The following is a 16838-nucleotide window of genomic DNA, read 5'->3' on the forward strand; positions in this document are numbered from 1 at the left end:
ACAACTGTTCCTTGGTGCTTGGCATTTAACAGAATCCCAAGTGCAAACTTTAATAATTGTGTCTTTAGTGTCATAATAAATTCTGGGTAGTGCCTCTGGGATGAATTTTTATGAGCCATCGTCTTTAATAATATTTCATGAAAAGTGTTCTGCTTCATAGGTTAGAATAATGAAAAAATATTAAGGGAAGGAGCAGGGGGGTGGTTAAAAATAGTAGCATCATTTCTTTTGCATAAGAAGAAAAAATAGGTGGCTGATCTTATCTTGATAAATGATACAATGCCTCTTCCTTTTCTCTCCTTACGTTACTCTCTTGGAAATTTGGGGCAAGGGACAGTCCCTAAGCTGCTTCATCCTGAAAATTTTTGAGACCTCTCAAATATTGTATGCCCAATCACTCACACTATAACTCAATATCTTTAAGTAAATCAGAATATACCAAAAACATAATGGGGGTGAGGGAGAAGAATTTTACCCTTGGTCATTTCTGAACTTTGATATCATATAATTTGGATGAGGAAATGTTATAGTGGTTCATCAAAATGCTTATTGTTTACCCTTTTCAAACAATGTATATCTTTAATTTTCTCAAATTTTACCCATAGCTTTTTACTCTATCGTTTGCTTTTGCTTTTCCTTAGTAAAGACTTGGTATTTGTGTCAGATTGTAGTGCTCATAACACAGTATATTAAACTCTAAAGGCTGCACCACTATAATATTATGAATTATTACATACCTTGACTGCCTCACAAATTCTTATGTTGGACATATCCTCAGCATTGAACTAACTTTATTTATTCATTAATTGGGTATTTATTGAAAGCCCACTATTATCTTCTACACTTTCAAGTAGTGTTTTACTAGTAATTCACTATTTTAAAAAATTATCTCTAATTATAGTTTTAGGCCATGCCAGTATGATAGATGGGTTGCATTAATGGCCTAAATTTTTTAAAGAGTTGAATCATTTCAGCCATCCTACTAGCTGACAAACTAATGCATTATCTTGCATCTAGGACCACACAACCTTTTCCAGACCAGTAGAACCACTCAGCCAATCTATAAACTCATGAGAAATAGTAAATGGATGTTATTTTGAGTCACTAACTTTTAGGATGGTTTTTTATGTACCAATAGCTAACCGATACAATCAAGCCTTGAGAATATGAAGATGATTAAAGTGTCATCTCAGAACTCCAGAGACTACACTTAAAAAAAAAACCTCCTGGAATCACTGATGAGAGTGGGTCATAGTTTCCTCTTTCATTGCATGATCCCAGCCTACTAAGCCACCGTGTTGGGTCTCTTGTATCTCACTGTGTCTAGGTCTCTTTTCTTTTGCAACATTCTGATGGTCTGTTGTTTACTTCGTCTAACTTGGACCACTAATGTTTTCAACTTCATCATTTGACATACATACGCTTCTTTCTTCTTTTAGTTCCCCCACCTTTTTTTTCCTTTTTGTAAGTTTGTTTTTAAACCTTTTTCCTTTGAGATCCTCATTCAGTGAAATTGCATCATGTGACAGCTTTGGCTGCTAATATTCACTAGTTCTTTGGGGATATTTTTGATTGAGTTGCGGGTCCTAGACTAAAGTTGCCAGAAAAATGGAAGACAGAGAAGTGGGGAATTACTTTACCACATCACTTTTTCTAATCACGTAAAATAAAGGAAATGAGTTGTTTGTTTTTTATTTAGTAGTCTAGTAATAAAAAAAAATAGTATTGAGAAGTTACATTGATTTTTAAAGCAACATTTTATAAAGAGAAAATATTGAGGCATGTATTAGATATTAATAGGGGAAATTTTAAATGTATGCTAAGTAATATATGCTGAAATAAAATTCAACAAGTAGAAAGTTCTGTTAAGCTAAACATCTGCCTGCTCAGTTATCAACAGTTCCACTCCAAGAAAAATGAGTGAAGGTGTTCACCAAAAAATATGTTCTCTGTTCATAATAGTGAAAATCTTGAAACAATTCAAATGTACACCAATACAGTGGATCAATAAAATATGGTATATCTGCACAATGGAATGCACAAAAATGTTTACCTTATCATTCCATGTACATGAAGATTAAGAAAAAGCAATGCTAATCTTGGAGAAAGGTAACAGAATGATAGTTCCCTCTGTGGGAATCTTCTGGTATAATGAGAATGTCTGTAGAACTGATTCTTGAAGTGTGTATCAGGGATCCTTTTGCGAACCAACATAGCCTCAAGAGACTTTCAGAGGGTCTTCAAAGGTCTCTTGCCTCAAGTCCATCTCTTTGGGAAGTCAGGGTTTCTTCATATACATCAATTAAAATGATATATCACAGCAGACTGAATGAAGAAAAAGATCAGATGGTTTCTATGAAGCCAGACATTAAAGAGATTTGAAAGAATGCAACATAATTTTTAGAAAATAAGTTTTTTAATAAAAATATGCTATTTTAATAATACATTAAAAGTTAACATCAATGGGTTTATTATTGTTATATTTATTGATAAATATGTTTAAATTTCTCTTTCAACTTCTAACATAATAATATGGACAAATATAATTCACATTAGCAAAAACTTTGCATGTCTTAAAAATTTAAGAGTGTAAAGGGACCTTGCAACCAAAGATTTGAGAACTGCTGGTCAATAATGAGCTGAGTGGTCATTACATAGATGCTTAAATAGGTAAACAAACATTGAACACTTAAGATCTGTATGCTTTTTGCATGTGTGTACCTCAAAATTAATTATATCTCAAAATCATGTTTTTAAAAATATATAGGAAAGTATATGTATGCTTATGGTATAAAGCAAATTAGGAAGAAGTTATATTGTAACTTAGTATGCAAAAATATATATTCCCTGCAGAAGATCAAGAGAAATTATAGCAAAATAACAAAGCCTGTTGCTAAGTGGGAACCAGCTAAGAGGCATATCATCTGGAAGAGTTTTGAGTACAAAATTAAATCAGCAGGGTTTTCTCTATGGAGAGGCTACTCCATACCTCCCATAGAAAGAAAGGACAGAAAAGACGGCCGAGTGAGGAGTAGCAGAGGTTGATGCAGAACATGTTCTCATTTGTCCCTTCCAGCTTTTTCATGCCAACTCTCCAAGTTAGCAACAGAAACTGATGTAAATAAATACAAGGACAACTAAGACAAGACTCTGACAGGGGATAGAAAATGACACACCCAGGGAAAAGGATAAAAAGGTCCACTTAGAAACAGAGGTAGCTATGATGTTGCAGGAAGCGACACCTGACAGAGGAATTTGGACACTCAGACAACATTGTTAGAGGAAGGAGAATTTATTTGCTGGCAGAGAGTGTGGGGCATTCAACAGACCCAAAGTATGATCTCCCCTTGGTTAGATTTCTTACAGCTTGTATGCCCTTGCAGTGTCCATGCAAGGGGCACGTGATTCCTTTGAGGTTTTATGTGTGCTTCATGACTCAGGAGGGAGAAGGGGAGCGTCAGGTAGCGGGCTGCAAGATGGGGAGGAATTTCCAGACCACTGGTCTTATCTATTTACTGGTCATTTTGCCTTGAAGAACCCGTGACCTTGGAATTATAAATACTGTTACAGGAAAGATAGGACACTGAGGCTATAAGCAGAAAGTAGCACTTATTGATGCCGGCACCTTCTCTGCAGACTCCTATCCAAAGACTGAGCTCTAACTGTAACATAACAAGCAGTTGTACACAGTCTTATTATTCCCACACAGCTACAGGTATAAGAACATTAGTTGGATAGCAAGCTATGAATCAACAGATGTGAGTTGGAGAGTCCTTGAGGTGGGGGAGGTAGCTATGGGAAACATGTTAGCTGGAGAGCACTAGGCAGAATGATGGAGAGAGCAGTTTTAACTGGTTGAGTTGGTCATTTCTACAGGCCCTTTGTATTTTTTCAGATTCCTCCTCTCCTCTCTCAATAGGAAACTGAAAGATAAATTGGACATAAGAAACTGAAAGATAAATTGAACATAAATAGTCCTGAAGAATTTTGCAGCAAAGTTAACAGTGTAATGCGAAGATGAAATGGGTTAAAACTGCATTCAGCTAAGATAGACATAATTTTCTACTTATAGAGATTAGTATGACATCACATTGACCAGGGTTTAAATCCCAACTCTTAATATTTATTAGCTGTGGACATTAAGCATGCTACTTAACCTTACTGACTTTGAGTCTCCCATCTGTAGAATGGGCATACTGCCACCTTCCTCTGAAGGCTGCAGTGAGAATTAAATGACATTTTGAATGCAAAGAGCATACAGTCCTGGGAATACCTTAAGTGTTTGATGAATGGCATTTTAAAAGATGGTCTATGTCTGTGTTTATTACATTTTGACTGAGAATTATACTTCACAGTAGTACATATTCTATAGAATCCCTCAGGAATATTTATTTAAATCCTGTCACTTCATTGTTTTGCACAGTGTATGAAGACATGATTTTAAATTTTTGAAAAAAAAAAGTACTGTCAATGTATTATTCATGATCGATTAATAGAGTTCATTTCAATAAAATGTTTAATAATTTTAATTAGATATCTTCAGAGAGGCAAAATTCAATATTTTTCAACATACCAAGCTTTAAAGAAAGATAGCACATTTTATTTATCCACTTATCAGTTGAAGGAGATTTGAGTTGTTTCCAAGTTGGGGCTATTATAAATGATGTTACTGTGAACATTCCTGTACAAGTTTTTTGTATGAACGTGTTTTCATTTCCTTTGAGTATATATCTAGTAGTGGGATTACTGTTCATATGATAACTCTACGTTTAACCTCTGAGGAACTTCCAGACTGTTTCCCAAAGTGAATGCATTATTTCACATTCCCACTAGCAGAATATGAGGGTTCTGATTTCTCCACATCTTTATCAATTCTTGTTATCATCTGTCTTTTTTATCATAGCAATTCTTGTATGTGTATCGTGGTATCTGATTGTGGTTTTGATTTGCATTTCCTTAATATTAATGGTATTAAGCATCTTTCATGTGCTGATTGACAACTTGTATAGCTTTTTTGAAGAAATGATTATTCAGAGACTTTGCCCATTTTTAAATGGGGTTATTTGTCTTTATTGTTGAATTATAGGAATTCTTTATATATTTAAAATACTGATTCCTTATCAGATATATATTTATGACCAACACCAAACCAGGTAACAATTAGTTCTAAACTCTCTTTTATCTTTTATTCTGACTTCTCTATGCTTTCTTTCATCACCCCATTTAGACAGTAAGTTCACATTATTTTAGTCTCCCATTGCTGCAAAACAAATCACCATAAACTTATTGCAAACCCATTCATTATCTCACAGTTCTGTAGATCGGAAGTCTGGGCAGAGTGGCTGGATTCTCTGCTCAGAGTCTCACCAGGCTAAAGTCAAGTCTCAGCGGGGCTGCATTTTCATGTATGGCTCAGGATCTCTTACAAATCTGAGCGTTAGTGGTTTGTAGAATTCAGTTCCTGGCAGCTGTGGGACTGAGGTCCCCTACTTCCTTGTTGTCTGTTGGTCAGCATTAGTTCTTAGCTCCTCAAAGCTGCCTCTAGTTCCTTGCCACATGGCCCTATCTATAGGTCCTCTTCACAGCGTGGCAGCTTACTTTAAAGGCCAACAGCAGAATCTCTGTTTTGTCCCACTTCTTTCAGAAAGGGCCCAGTCTCTTTCAAGGTTCACTCGATTAGGTCAGGCCTACCCAGGATAATCTCCATTTTTGATTAACTCAAAGTCAATTGGTTTCTTACCTTAATTATATCTGTGACATTCTTTCAACTTTGTAATAAAATGTAATTAAGAGAGTAAAATTTATCATATTCACAGTCCTGCCCACATTCAAGAGGAAAAGCTCATCCATGGTTCATATGCAAGAGGGTGGGAACATTAGAGGCCATCTGAGATTTCTGCCTGACTTCACGGACACTAACACATATACCCTTCAAGCACAGACCCTGAATGTTAAATTTTACATGTTTATAGCATTTAACTATCTCTCTTATTTAATCCCCATGTTACAGGCAAGTCAAGAACATTATCACCATTATACACATGGAGAAATTGTCAAGACCAAGGTCACAAAGCCACGCAGTGGGAGGTTAAAGAATAGAACCTATTAATTCTCCAGTTTCCAAATTTCTCTTCTCTCCAGATCCACCACCCTATCTCATACCTAAAAACCATGATCACAATACCACCTGACATTTTACAATTATAATTAACAAAGCACTGTCACAGATACAATGTCATTTAATTGTCATGGCAACTTATTACTGTGGGTTTTGTCATTTCTTCTTCAAATAAGGAAATTACTCAGCGAGTTTCACAGCACAGCACATAGCACAGTAAATATCAATTAACAAGCTTTTTGCTTTTGATGCTGTCAAAAATTAATTTGTGTATATTACCACACAGGTGCTACAGGGAAAATGCAAAGGGATCTTATCCCTGCCTCAGAGGGATTTATTTGTTGATAATACATCAGATAATACATCAGAACTTGATAAATCCAACACATTCCTAACATTAATGAGATTTTTATTTAAACAATACCGATCAAAAAGGAATTCAACAACACAATAAAATCTAAACAGGAGTTTGCTTTTAAAAGTCTAGCCTCAAAGTCAGCAAAGTATGTCCCACTAGCCAAATCTGATCTGTTTTTATATAGCCTGTGAGCTGTGAATAGAAAAGGAAAAAGACAATTAAGTGATATTGAATATCCCCATGTGCATTCTCCAAAGAGTAGACTTTCAGAGAAGTATTTTATTTGGTAGGTGATCCCAGGAAACCTAGTGAGGATTTGTGGGGTAGAGCAATAAAACTATACTTGTGGGGGATGTTACTGCTGTGGGCAACTGGGGCTCAATGTCACTGGGGACTCTGAGGAACTGAATGGCACTCACCTCAGAGTTGTCCCATCAGGGATGAAGTCAAGAGATATTTATTATCCAACTTCCTCCTCTCATTGGGTGAGGGACGGAAAGAAGCCACAAGTGCTTGAGGCAGTAAGCATAAACTAGACCATGACCCAAAGCTGTAGGGGGAACAAGAGATAAGAGTGGGGCACCATGAGCTTCCTTTCCCTCAACCTTGGAGAGTTAGTGGGATTGGGAGAGGAAATTCAAATTACACTTACTTGAATATAAATAAACAAACAAATAAGTGGTACTTCCAGCAGCTAGAGTATGCCAGATGCCTGCGTAGGAGTATTGTCTTGCCTATTAGCAAACTCCTCAATGTCTTGACATTCGCCTAATAGATTAGCCAATCGGGAAATAATATTAAAACGTGTTTGCTTCCTTTTTTCTCTTTCACAGCCTATTCTCTGATGTGGAGACTATTGGTGAGAAATGTAAATGACAACAAAAGTTATGAATAATTCACAGTAAGTTACTCTTAAATGATCAATTGATCACTAAAACCAGTGAGAGCGAATCAGCTTTGACTCTTTATTTCCCATTTCAACTTTTTTACCAAATAGGACAGAAAACATGACATACACAGATGCTATAATATGCACTATATTTTAATAACAAAACCTGTAGAGATATGACTGGATGGTGTTCTGTTGTTATTGTTTGATTTTATAACTTAAAAAAAAATGCAAAGATGGTAATGTTTCCAGTTGAAATGGAATCCAGCCAGCCTTCCAGATTTCAAAGGGTTTATAGTGGGAAAAACAGTCCTTAAGTGGGTCATGAACAATCTTACCCATTAATCATCCCAGGTCCACTGCATGTACACACCAGGTGCCAAGAAAGCCACGAGACTCTGTCTCAAGGACAAGGGACTTTTCTAAATTTACTACTCAATGTGAAACTCTTATATTTCAATTCACTAATATCTGCATTTGTATGAGAAAGTGGAGCCTGCACTAAGGGGCAAGGCAAAGCAACACAGCCTTGAAGTAGCAAGAAGGATCCTTAGTAATCAGAATATATTTCTATTTGCCTTCCTGAACCAGATTTCTTTTGGTAAGAATAATCTTTCATTACTCTTTCTCTCATCCCTTTGGTGTAATCTATAAGTACTATAGGCTCTTCCTCCAAATATTTCTGGAGTGGAACCATTTCTAAACACTAATGGGATAATCACCCTGGTTGTAGCCACTGCCATCTCACAGTTTGACAACTGTAAAACCTCCTGGTTTCATTTCCATTCACTCTTGAGCCACTGCAGCCCTCTCTCCACCAGTAGTAGAGTGACTCTCTTGAAGTATAAATTGCATCATGTAACTCATCTGCTTAAAACCCTTAATGCTTCCCTCTGCACTAAAAATAAAAGCCGAACTCCCTTCGTGAACCTAAAGCTTCTCATGATCTGGCCCGTGCTATTTCAGTTATCTATTGTTGTATAACAAACCATCCCAAAACTTACCGCTTGTAGCAACAGCAATTTATTATTTCTCATGATGTTCAGCAGAAGCACAGCTGGTCAGTTCTGCTGCTCCATTTGATATTTGCTGAGGTCACTCGTATGGTTGTGTTTGGTAGAAAACCCAACTGAGGCTGAAATGTTCCATATGGATTTACTCACATGTCTGTTGCCTCAGCCGGGATGGCTGCCTGGCTTATCCCTCTCCACAGGGTCTCTCAGTATTTAGTGTTCAAGTTCAAGCTTCTTTTCCTGACAGCTGAATCTCAAGAGTAAAGCAAAGCAAAGAAGCTGCTGATTTTCATAAAGCTTGACCCAAACCACACATCACTTCCACCACTATTGGTCAAAGCCACTGTTAGTCAAAGTAAGTAACACAAGCAGCTCAGACTCAAGGAAATGGAAGATATATTGATTAGAGGAGTGACATAAATGTGCAAGAATGGGAGGAATTTTAGAAATAATCTTCCACACTTACCTGCTCTCTCTAATCTCATACTACTCTATACAAGCCATACTGGGCATCCTTGTCTTTCTAAAAGTTGCTGAGTGCTGAGATACGGACTTCTGGCATTTCCCCCAATATACTTCTAACTTCTTCAGGAATAGAACTTCTGGATTTTGGCAAGGCTCATGGCTTCTCAGAATAAATACTACATTTCCCAGAATTCCTTGAAGCAAAGTGTGACCATGTGACTATGTTCTGGGCAATGGAATGTCAGGAGAAGGGTCCAGTGAAAGTGTTAGCAGACTTTCCTTAAAAGACAATAGTTGTCTCTTCTTTGACCCATTTTTTCTGTAACTTTTGCTCTTTCCTGCTGGTTGGACCATGAGGGGTCATTGAGAAGGAGGTTCTTTCCAGGTTGGAGAAGTCTGAGTCTCTGAGACCATGGAACAGCCTACCAGTCCTGGAGCCATGATCCTTGGAATTTCTTTTGAGTCAAATACACTGCTGTCTTGTTTCAGCCACAGTTATTTTGGGTTTTCCATCTCTCATTGCCAAACTTAATTCTTCCTGATGAGCATTTCTAGCAGAGGAAGCAGTAAGAGCAAAGTGCCCGAGGCAGGAGAATATCCACAATGTGAAGAGAGCGAAGGAGGTTGAAGGATTCTGAGAGAAATAATAGTGGACACATTATATAGAGCTTTATAGGGTTGTTTTTTTAATTTGAATAAAATGGGAGTCCACTACAGAGTTTTAAAGAAGGAGTGATATGGTCTCGCCTATACTGTGGAATAGTCTTGATCCCCTATAAAGAAAAGGCCTGAGAGGGTCAAGGCAGAAACGGAACTAACTAGGACATTTTCATCTAGATGGATGATGGGTAATTGTGGCATAGACCAGAGAGAGAGCAATGAAGATGGTAAGAGTGATCATATCATGGATATAGTTTAAAGAGAGAGCTGGCAGGAGTTGTTGATGAATTGAATATGGGGTACAAAGGAATGAGAGAAGTCAACAGTGATTTAGAAGCTTTTGGTCTGAACAACTGGAGCTGCTGTTAATTGTAATGAGGAAGTTGAGAGGAAGCTGAGTTTTCGGACACAGAGGCATAGGAAAAATTAGGAGTTTGGTTTTGGACATTGTATTAGCTAAGGGTCTTCGGAGAAACAGAATGTTTGTGTGTGTGTGTGTGTGTGTGTGTGTAGAGTTGGGAGGGGGATTTATTTTAAGGAATTGACACACGATTATGGATGCTGGAAAAATTTGAAATTTACAAGGCAAGTCAGCAGGCTGGAGATGCAAGGAAGAGCTGATTTTGCAGCTAAGGTCTATAGACAGTCTAGAGGCCAAACCTCTTCTTCCTCGGGGAAGAAAACTCGGTCTTTTCTCTTTTCTCTTATGGCCTTCAAGTGATTGGATAAAGCCCACCCACATTATGAAGTGTAGTCTGATTTATTCGAAACTTTCCGATTTAAATGTTGATCACATCTGAAATATACCTTTACAACACCTGATCTGGTATTTGACCAAACATCTAGGCACTCTAGCCAAGCCAAGTTGACACATATAATTAACTATCACGGACATGTTAATTTAGAAATCTCTTTATACATTCTAGGAATGATGTTGAGTAGGCAGTTTATTTACTTGAGGTACACCTTTGGGACCATCGGCATATACATTTTACTTAAAGAGACAAGACTGAATGATATAACCACCTAAGTGCAGGAAAAGAAGTGAAGAGGTTTGAGGACTGGGCTTCAGAGTTAAGATACACGAGGAGGAAACACCAAAGGGAACTGTGAAGGAGCAGCGATCCATGAGTCACAGGGGAGAGTGTGGTGTTCTAAAAGTTCTTCCAGGATGAAGAAGCGATCATGGGGTTAAATTCTGCTGATGGGTTATGTAAGATCTGAGGGTTTGCCATTGGATTTGGCAAATTGGAAATCATGAATAACCTCATGTATCAGCTAGGGTTCAAACAGAACAGAAGGGAGATATATATTAAGCAGAAGGAGATATATATTAGATTTATTGCAAGGAATTGGCTTATGTAATTGTGGGGGTTGGTTAGACAAGTGACTTTTAAAGCGTAGGCCATCACGTTGTGATTCTCACATGGGCTGCAGCTTGTGTCCACAGGCAGATGTTTTTCTTCAGAGAAGCCTTAAAGCCTTCGGCTGCATAGATGAAGCCCATAAGATGATCTAAAATATCTGTTTTGCTTAAAATCAAGTGATTCAGGTTTTTAATCACATCTACAAAATATCTTCTCAGCCACTTAGTTTACTGTTTGAATAGCCAAACTGACACATCAGAAGACCATCATGCCCCAATAAGACCAGCTTGGGTAGACTGAAGGAATAAAAGCCCAACTGAAGTGGGTTCAAAAGAATGGGAGGAGATACTATGGAGATAGTGAGTATAGACAATTATTTCAGAAAATTGTGCTATGAAAGGAAGCAGAGGAGTGGAGCAGTGACTAGAAAGAAATCAGACCATAAGCTAAGTGACAGACATAGGATGGAAGACAAAGACCATTAGTGGAGAAGAGCTTGAGGAACTAGAGGCAATGGTGTTAGGAGGTCATCTCAATGGATACTGAAACCACCAACAATAAGTAAAAATGATAGAGAGTGACAGTGAGTCAGTATCTAACATATTCAGAGAATGAGGTCTGCCCCAGTCTTGGGATGGGGGTAACAGTGCATGTAGTACAAGAAAGAATAGAAGAGTTACAATCTGATGACATCAAATCCAAAACTGGGGTATAGTGGGGGTTAGGTAAGAAAACAAAATGAAGAGCCTGGGAAAACAATAAGGTGCAAAGAGGACAAACACCCACCTTCAGACCCAGCCTGAGTTGTTTGGGAGATAATGGCTCCCTCTTGAGAGGCCTGCACAGAAAACAGTGTCCTCATACGAGCTCCAGATCTGACTTAGAGAAAGGAGGTGAGGGAAATTTTCAGAGAGGTTGAAGATTTAGGCAATTTTGCTAAACGACCGAATTTCAGAAGATGGAGTGGGTAAGAGAAGATGTCAATATTGGGGTTTTCAGGGCCTGGGGGCCCTGGGGTGCCTGACATAGAGAGGAGAAGTATCCACAGTTTCCAGGGAGACGGTGGTCATGAGGCTGTGAGTGTTGAGGAAGTAAGGGTGGGGGCTCTTGCCAAGAGCACTACACGTTCTAGGGCCCTGTTTTCACTTTTACTGATGATGTGAAAACTAGAAGTAGGGAAGATGTCTCCCAGCACTTAATCCCTCCAGGCCTCAGTTTCCTCATTAGAACAGTACTTGGGCTGCAGAAATTCTCCTCTGCAGCTCCTTCCCTCTATGCCACACTGTGATTTTAAATTAGCCTTTTAAATAGTTCAATAACTGTTATTTGACATAAATTTTTGATTCCCCAACAATCAATTTTTGAATCAACATTCACTTTTTGCAACTCCCTGGCCTTTGTCGAAATCACATTTAACCCCTTCTTGGCCTCTTCCCAAGACAAGACTGAAAAAGAATAAATATTCTTCATTTCACATGTGCCAGGCTCCTCTAAAACAAACAAACAAAAAAAGTATTTATTTTCTCCTGGACTTATAAAGCTGTATAAAAATCTCTCTATTTTATTCATGTCTTAGAAAGCTGTATTCATGAAATTAAAAGCCCCTGACTGTCCTTCCCCCACCCTCAAGTCTTCTCCATGCCTCATGTCAGCTTATGTCGTCCCTCCGAGGCTGAGCATATAACTGTGCACACACTAATATGAAAGGTTCCCTCTCCAACCATCAAGGCTTGTCCCTCTGGACCAGTGGTTTCAGGTTTTGGTTTTGTTTGGTTTCAGTGTTTGGTTTTTGTTTTTACTATCTTCTAGTACTTCAAAAAATTCTGATTCTTATAAAAAAGCCATCCTAGAGCTCTGCCCAGCAAATTGGCATAAGAACATAGGTTCTACTAGCCAGAAATATTAACTGAATGTTATTATTAGAATAAATGTTTTCCCTTACTATTCTAAATTTACCACCTAAGAAACTATTCTTTTTTAAACATTTATTTAGATATAATTGATGTATACTATTATGTTAGTTTCAGGTATACAACATAATGATTCAATAGTTGTACATATTGTGAAATGATCACCAAAATATGTCTAGTCAACACCCATCACCATACATTGTTACAAAATTTTTATTTTCTTATGATGAATAGATCAACAATTCTTACAGTGTGGCCCCTGGACCTGCAGCAACATCATCTAGGAACCCGGTAGAAATGCAAATTCTCTTGCTGTACCTCAGACCTACCGAACCAGAGTCTCTGAGGCAGGCTATAACAATTTCTGCTTTAACAAACCCTCCAGGTGATTCTGACACATGTTCAGGTTTGAGAGTCACAGCTTTAGACACAACACAAATTTTGGTCACATGGACCAACCTCCAGTTTAAACTTTTCATTCTCTTTTGTATCATATGGCCTCAATGCTGTTCTTTCTACTTGGAAAATTCTCCACTGCACCATCTGCTTCTCATACCCTTCTGGACCAGTTCAGCTATCACCACCCCTGGGAAGTCTTCCTCCTCAACTCACGTCCTCTCCACCACACACACATACTGCCAGGCTAAGGGAGGCACACCCCTCTTAGCCTCCAAAGAAAATTTTCTGCCATCTTCTATTGAAGCATTTATTATGTTGCTTCATAACTGTTTACTTCATCTTTGGTCTCATTCCTGAAGACATGGATTTTATTTTCCCCCTATCTGATTTGTTTCAGGGAGTGTCAAGGCACTGGGGAATTAGAAGTTTAAAAAAAAAAAAATGATTGAAATCTTTGTTCTATTAAAAGCAGCCAGACAACAAATTACATAAATGAATGCATATCATAGTTCTATATTTTGTTGATTCTAAGCCACATGGGGTTTTTTTTTTCACTTTTCACACTCTGAAGTCAGAATGAGTGTTAATCAATGACCTATCGTGGCTTAACTGGCAGCATTTTTTCCTTAGTAATATGTAACATGATGGTGTGGGTTACAATAACATAGCACCTCAGATTTGATGAAATACATAAAGATTTAAAAGCTTATATAAGGGAGAAACTCAACCCATGAAGAAGAATGGGGAGTATGGCTGTAGGGGCAGAGAGGGTATCATTGGAAATAGAATATCCAGGGAAGACTAAACTGAGGTTACATTTGAAGACAGACCTGACGATGGTGAGTGATAGAGTCATGGGGACATGGAGGGGCTGGGAAGAGCATTTCCGGTAGAAGGAACTGCAGAGGCAAAGATCTAAGAACAGGAAAATGCCTAGTGTCTTGTTGATCTATTGAGAACAGAGCCTAGAACAGTGTCTGATAAGTACTCATAAATGTACATTCATATGATAGACCTCAACCATTGGGAATGTATGAATACTTGCAGAACTAAATATTTTTACTTCATGCCCATGTAGGCAATAGTGACTCTTGGAAATAACAAAGTCTTGACAGATAGGTGTAAATTCAGGAAACCTGACTTTGCACCTGTGATATTGCAGAACTTATAGTGAGTGTTGGGGAGATATATAAATTTAATACCAATATATGGTAAATGTGATCCTTGCCCTTAAGGAGTTCTCAACTAGCAAAGAAAACAGAAAAATGGCCACAATATAATGCTATAAAGGTACAGTCAGAGGTGTGTGAAATGTATTATTATAGCCACATAAGAAGGAGCAAAGCTGTGTTTATTCATACTCCCTTTAGGTCTATTTCAAATTTAATTTTCTTGGAGGGAAATAATGAACAGCCTTTTAGCAGCACTTGGGTTAACTATCTGGCTGTGGGAAGTACATCTACCAGATAGTTTTCATATCCTGATCTTTTTTCAAGTCTCCAATCCCAAGAGATGTTAAATGGCAGCTTATACACCAGACATTTATAAGAAAGAAGATCCCCAAAGTAGGCTGCTCCCATAAAAGTTACATGTCCTGCTGCTAATGTTATCTTAAAAATAATAATGCATCAAAGGATTTGAATGCTAGACAAGCTCTCCAACAGTTGTAAATTGCCAACCTGGTCCAGCTTGTGATGCCTACAAACCCATAAAATTGATCTCCCCCCATCTTTTATAAGCCCCCTGCCCTCAGTTCTGAACTTCTCCAGGTTTCTAGAAAGTCTGTTCATGACAGAAGTTCAAGTTGTCACTTTCTAGCAGCTCCAGACTTTAAATCCCCTTAGCCAAGTCTAGTGAAGAAAAGGAATACCTTCCCTCCAAGCCCTAGGAAACACCTCATCCTCCCTCATAAGGTCAGATATTGATCCCTAAATCAGGAGTCAATGGCAGATTCGACATGGACTGAGAGAGTTGGAGATAAGTTTTCCTCAAGGAAACAGGGAAATTAAAGAAAGTAGACATGGATGCAGGGAATGGGGGAAGAAAAGTAAGAGATGTTCACTAAACATTCTTTCAAAACATGAACCAGACTTTTCTTCACTCCAGTAATGGAAGGGTCCCATGCCTCACAGCTCCCAAATGACTGACACATTCCTACTCCTTTTGTCCCTGCTTTACTCTCTTCATAGCCCCTGCTTCCCATGTACTCACAAACACCTTATCAAGACAAATCTATTTGTACATTCTGTTTGTGTGTATCTCCGGACAGCTTCCAAGGGAATAATAAAATCCACATTTACTTTCCCGTTGAAGGAATTCTCTGGACCTGCTGTGCCTACCACAGAAGCCAACAGGCATTTGTAGCTCTTGAGCACTTGAAATGTGACTATTCCAGATTAGAAGTATCAGATATCAAATATAAAAACAAAAATAAAAAAGACATTTACATTTAATACAAAATGTAAAATAGCTCATCACTGTTATCGATTAAATGTTGAAATTGTAATATTTTGGATATATTAGGTTAAATAAGATATTATTAAAACAAATTTTACTCATTTCTTTTTTATTTATTAAAAAATGTGGCTACCAAATTTGCAAAAACAAAATAAAATGGCACTTAGGAGGTGGAAGAATAGGAGAGATATTGTTTAAGGATACAAACTTACAACTAGTAAATAAGTACTGAGATCTAATGAACGATATGTATAGACAACAATATTTTCTAGTAATCATCAAACTTGCTAAAAGACTAGAACTGAATTATTCTCATCACAAAAAAGAAATGCCAAAGAAATGATTGAGGTGCTAACTATCACTTCAGTGGCAACCTAAATATTACAACATAGAAATGTATCAAATCGATATGCTGTACACCTTAAATTTACACAATGATTTACATATGTATACATAATATATTTTCAATCAGTCAATATAAAAAATAAGATGTGGCTAGCAGAATATTTGAAATTACAATTGTAGTTTGCATATTTCTGCTGGACACTGCTGCTGTTGAGATTTCTATAATGCTTTGAGCAGACCATTCATTTGGCAATATGGTTCTCAAAGTGTGGTCCTCTCTGACCAGAACCATCAGAAACACTTGGATGACTTGTTAAATACTCAATTACTCAACCCCTTCCCAAACCTACAGAATCAGCATCTCTGGAGGGGGCCCTGCCATCTATGTGTTGACAAGTCCTCCAGGTATTTTTATTCAGTGGCTGCTTTGGCAAGACACAGCTAGAAGCATACTTCACTAGTGCTTCTAGAACTGATGGACTGGGAATGAAATTACTGGAAACGGCAAAATCAAACTTCACAGAGAATCAGATTTACTAAGTGATTTAAAATATTGGTTTTTATGTTTAAAATGTCAAAAAATAGAAATGAATATTGAAGCAAAAACAAGCTCTTGTGCCTTAGGAGAGGACTGCTTTGGGTGGACAGGAAGTGGAGTGAGATAAATAAGTAGTCTCCCAATTTGATTTAAAAAGGGATTGAAGGACTTGGCCTTATAAGTTAACATTTACAGAATTTGAATCTAAATGTCTGATTCTAAATCTGCACCACATCCTTTGTGGTAGACATTATTATCAACTCCATTTTATAGGTAAGGAAACTGAGGTGCAGTAAGGTTAATTAGCTGGCTCAAGGCC

Source organism: Rousettus aegyptiacus, unplaced genomic scaffold, assembly GCF_014176215.1.
Source record: "Rousettus aegyptiacus isolate mRouAeg1 unplaced genomic scaffold, mRouAeg1.p scaffold_m13_p_12, whole genome shotgun sequence".
In the NCBI taxonomy this organism is placed as follows: domain Eukaryota; kingdom Metazoa; phylum Chordata; class Mammalia; order Chiroptera; family Pteropodidae; genus Rousettus; species Rousettus aegyptiacus.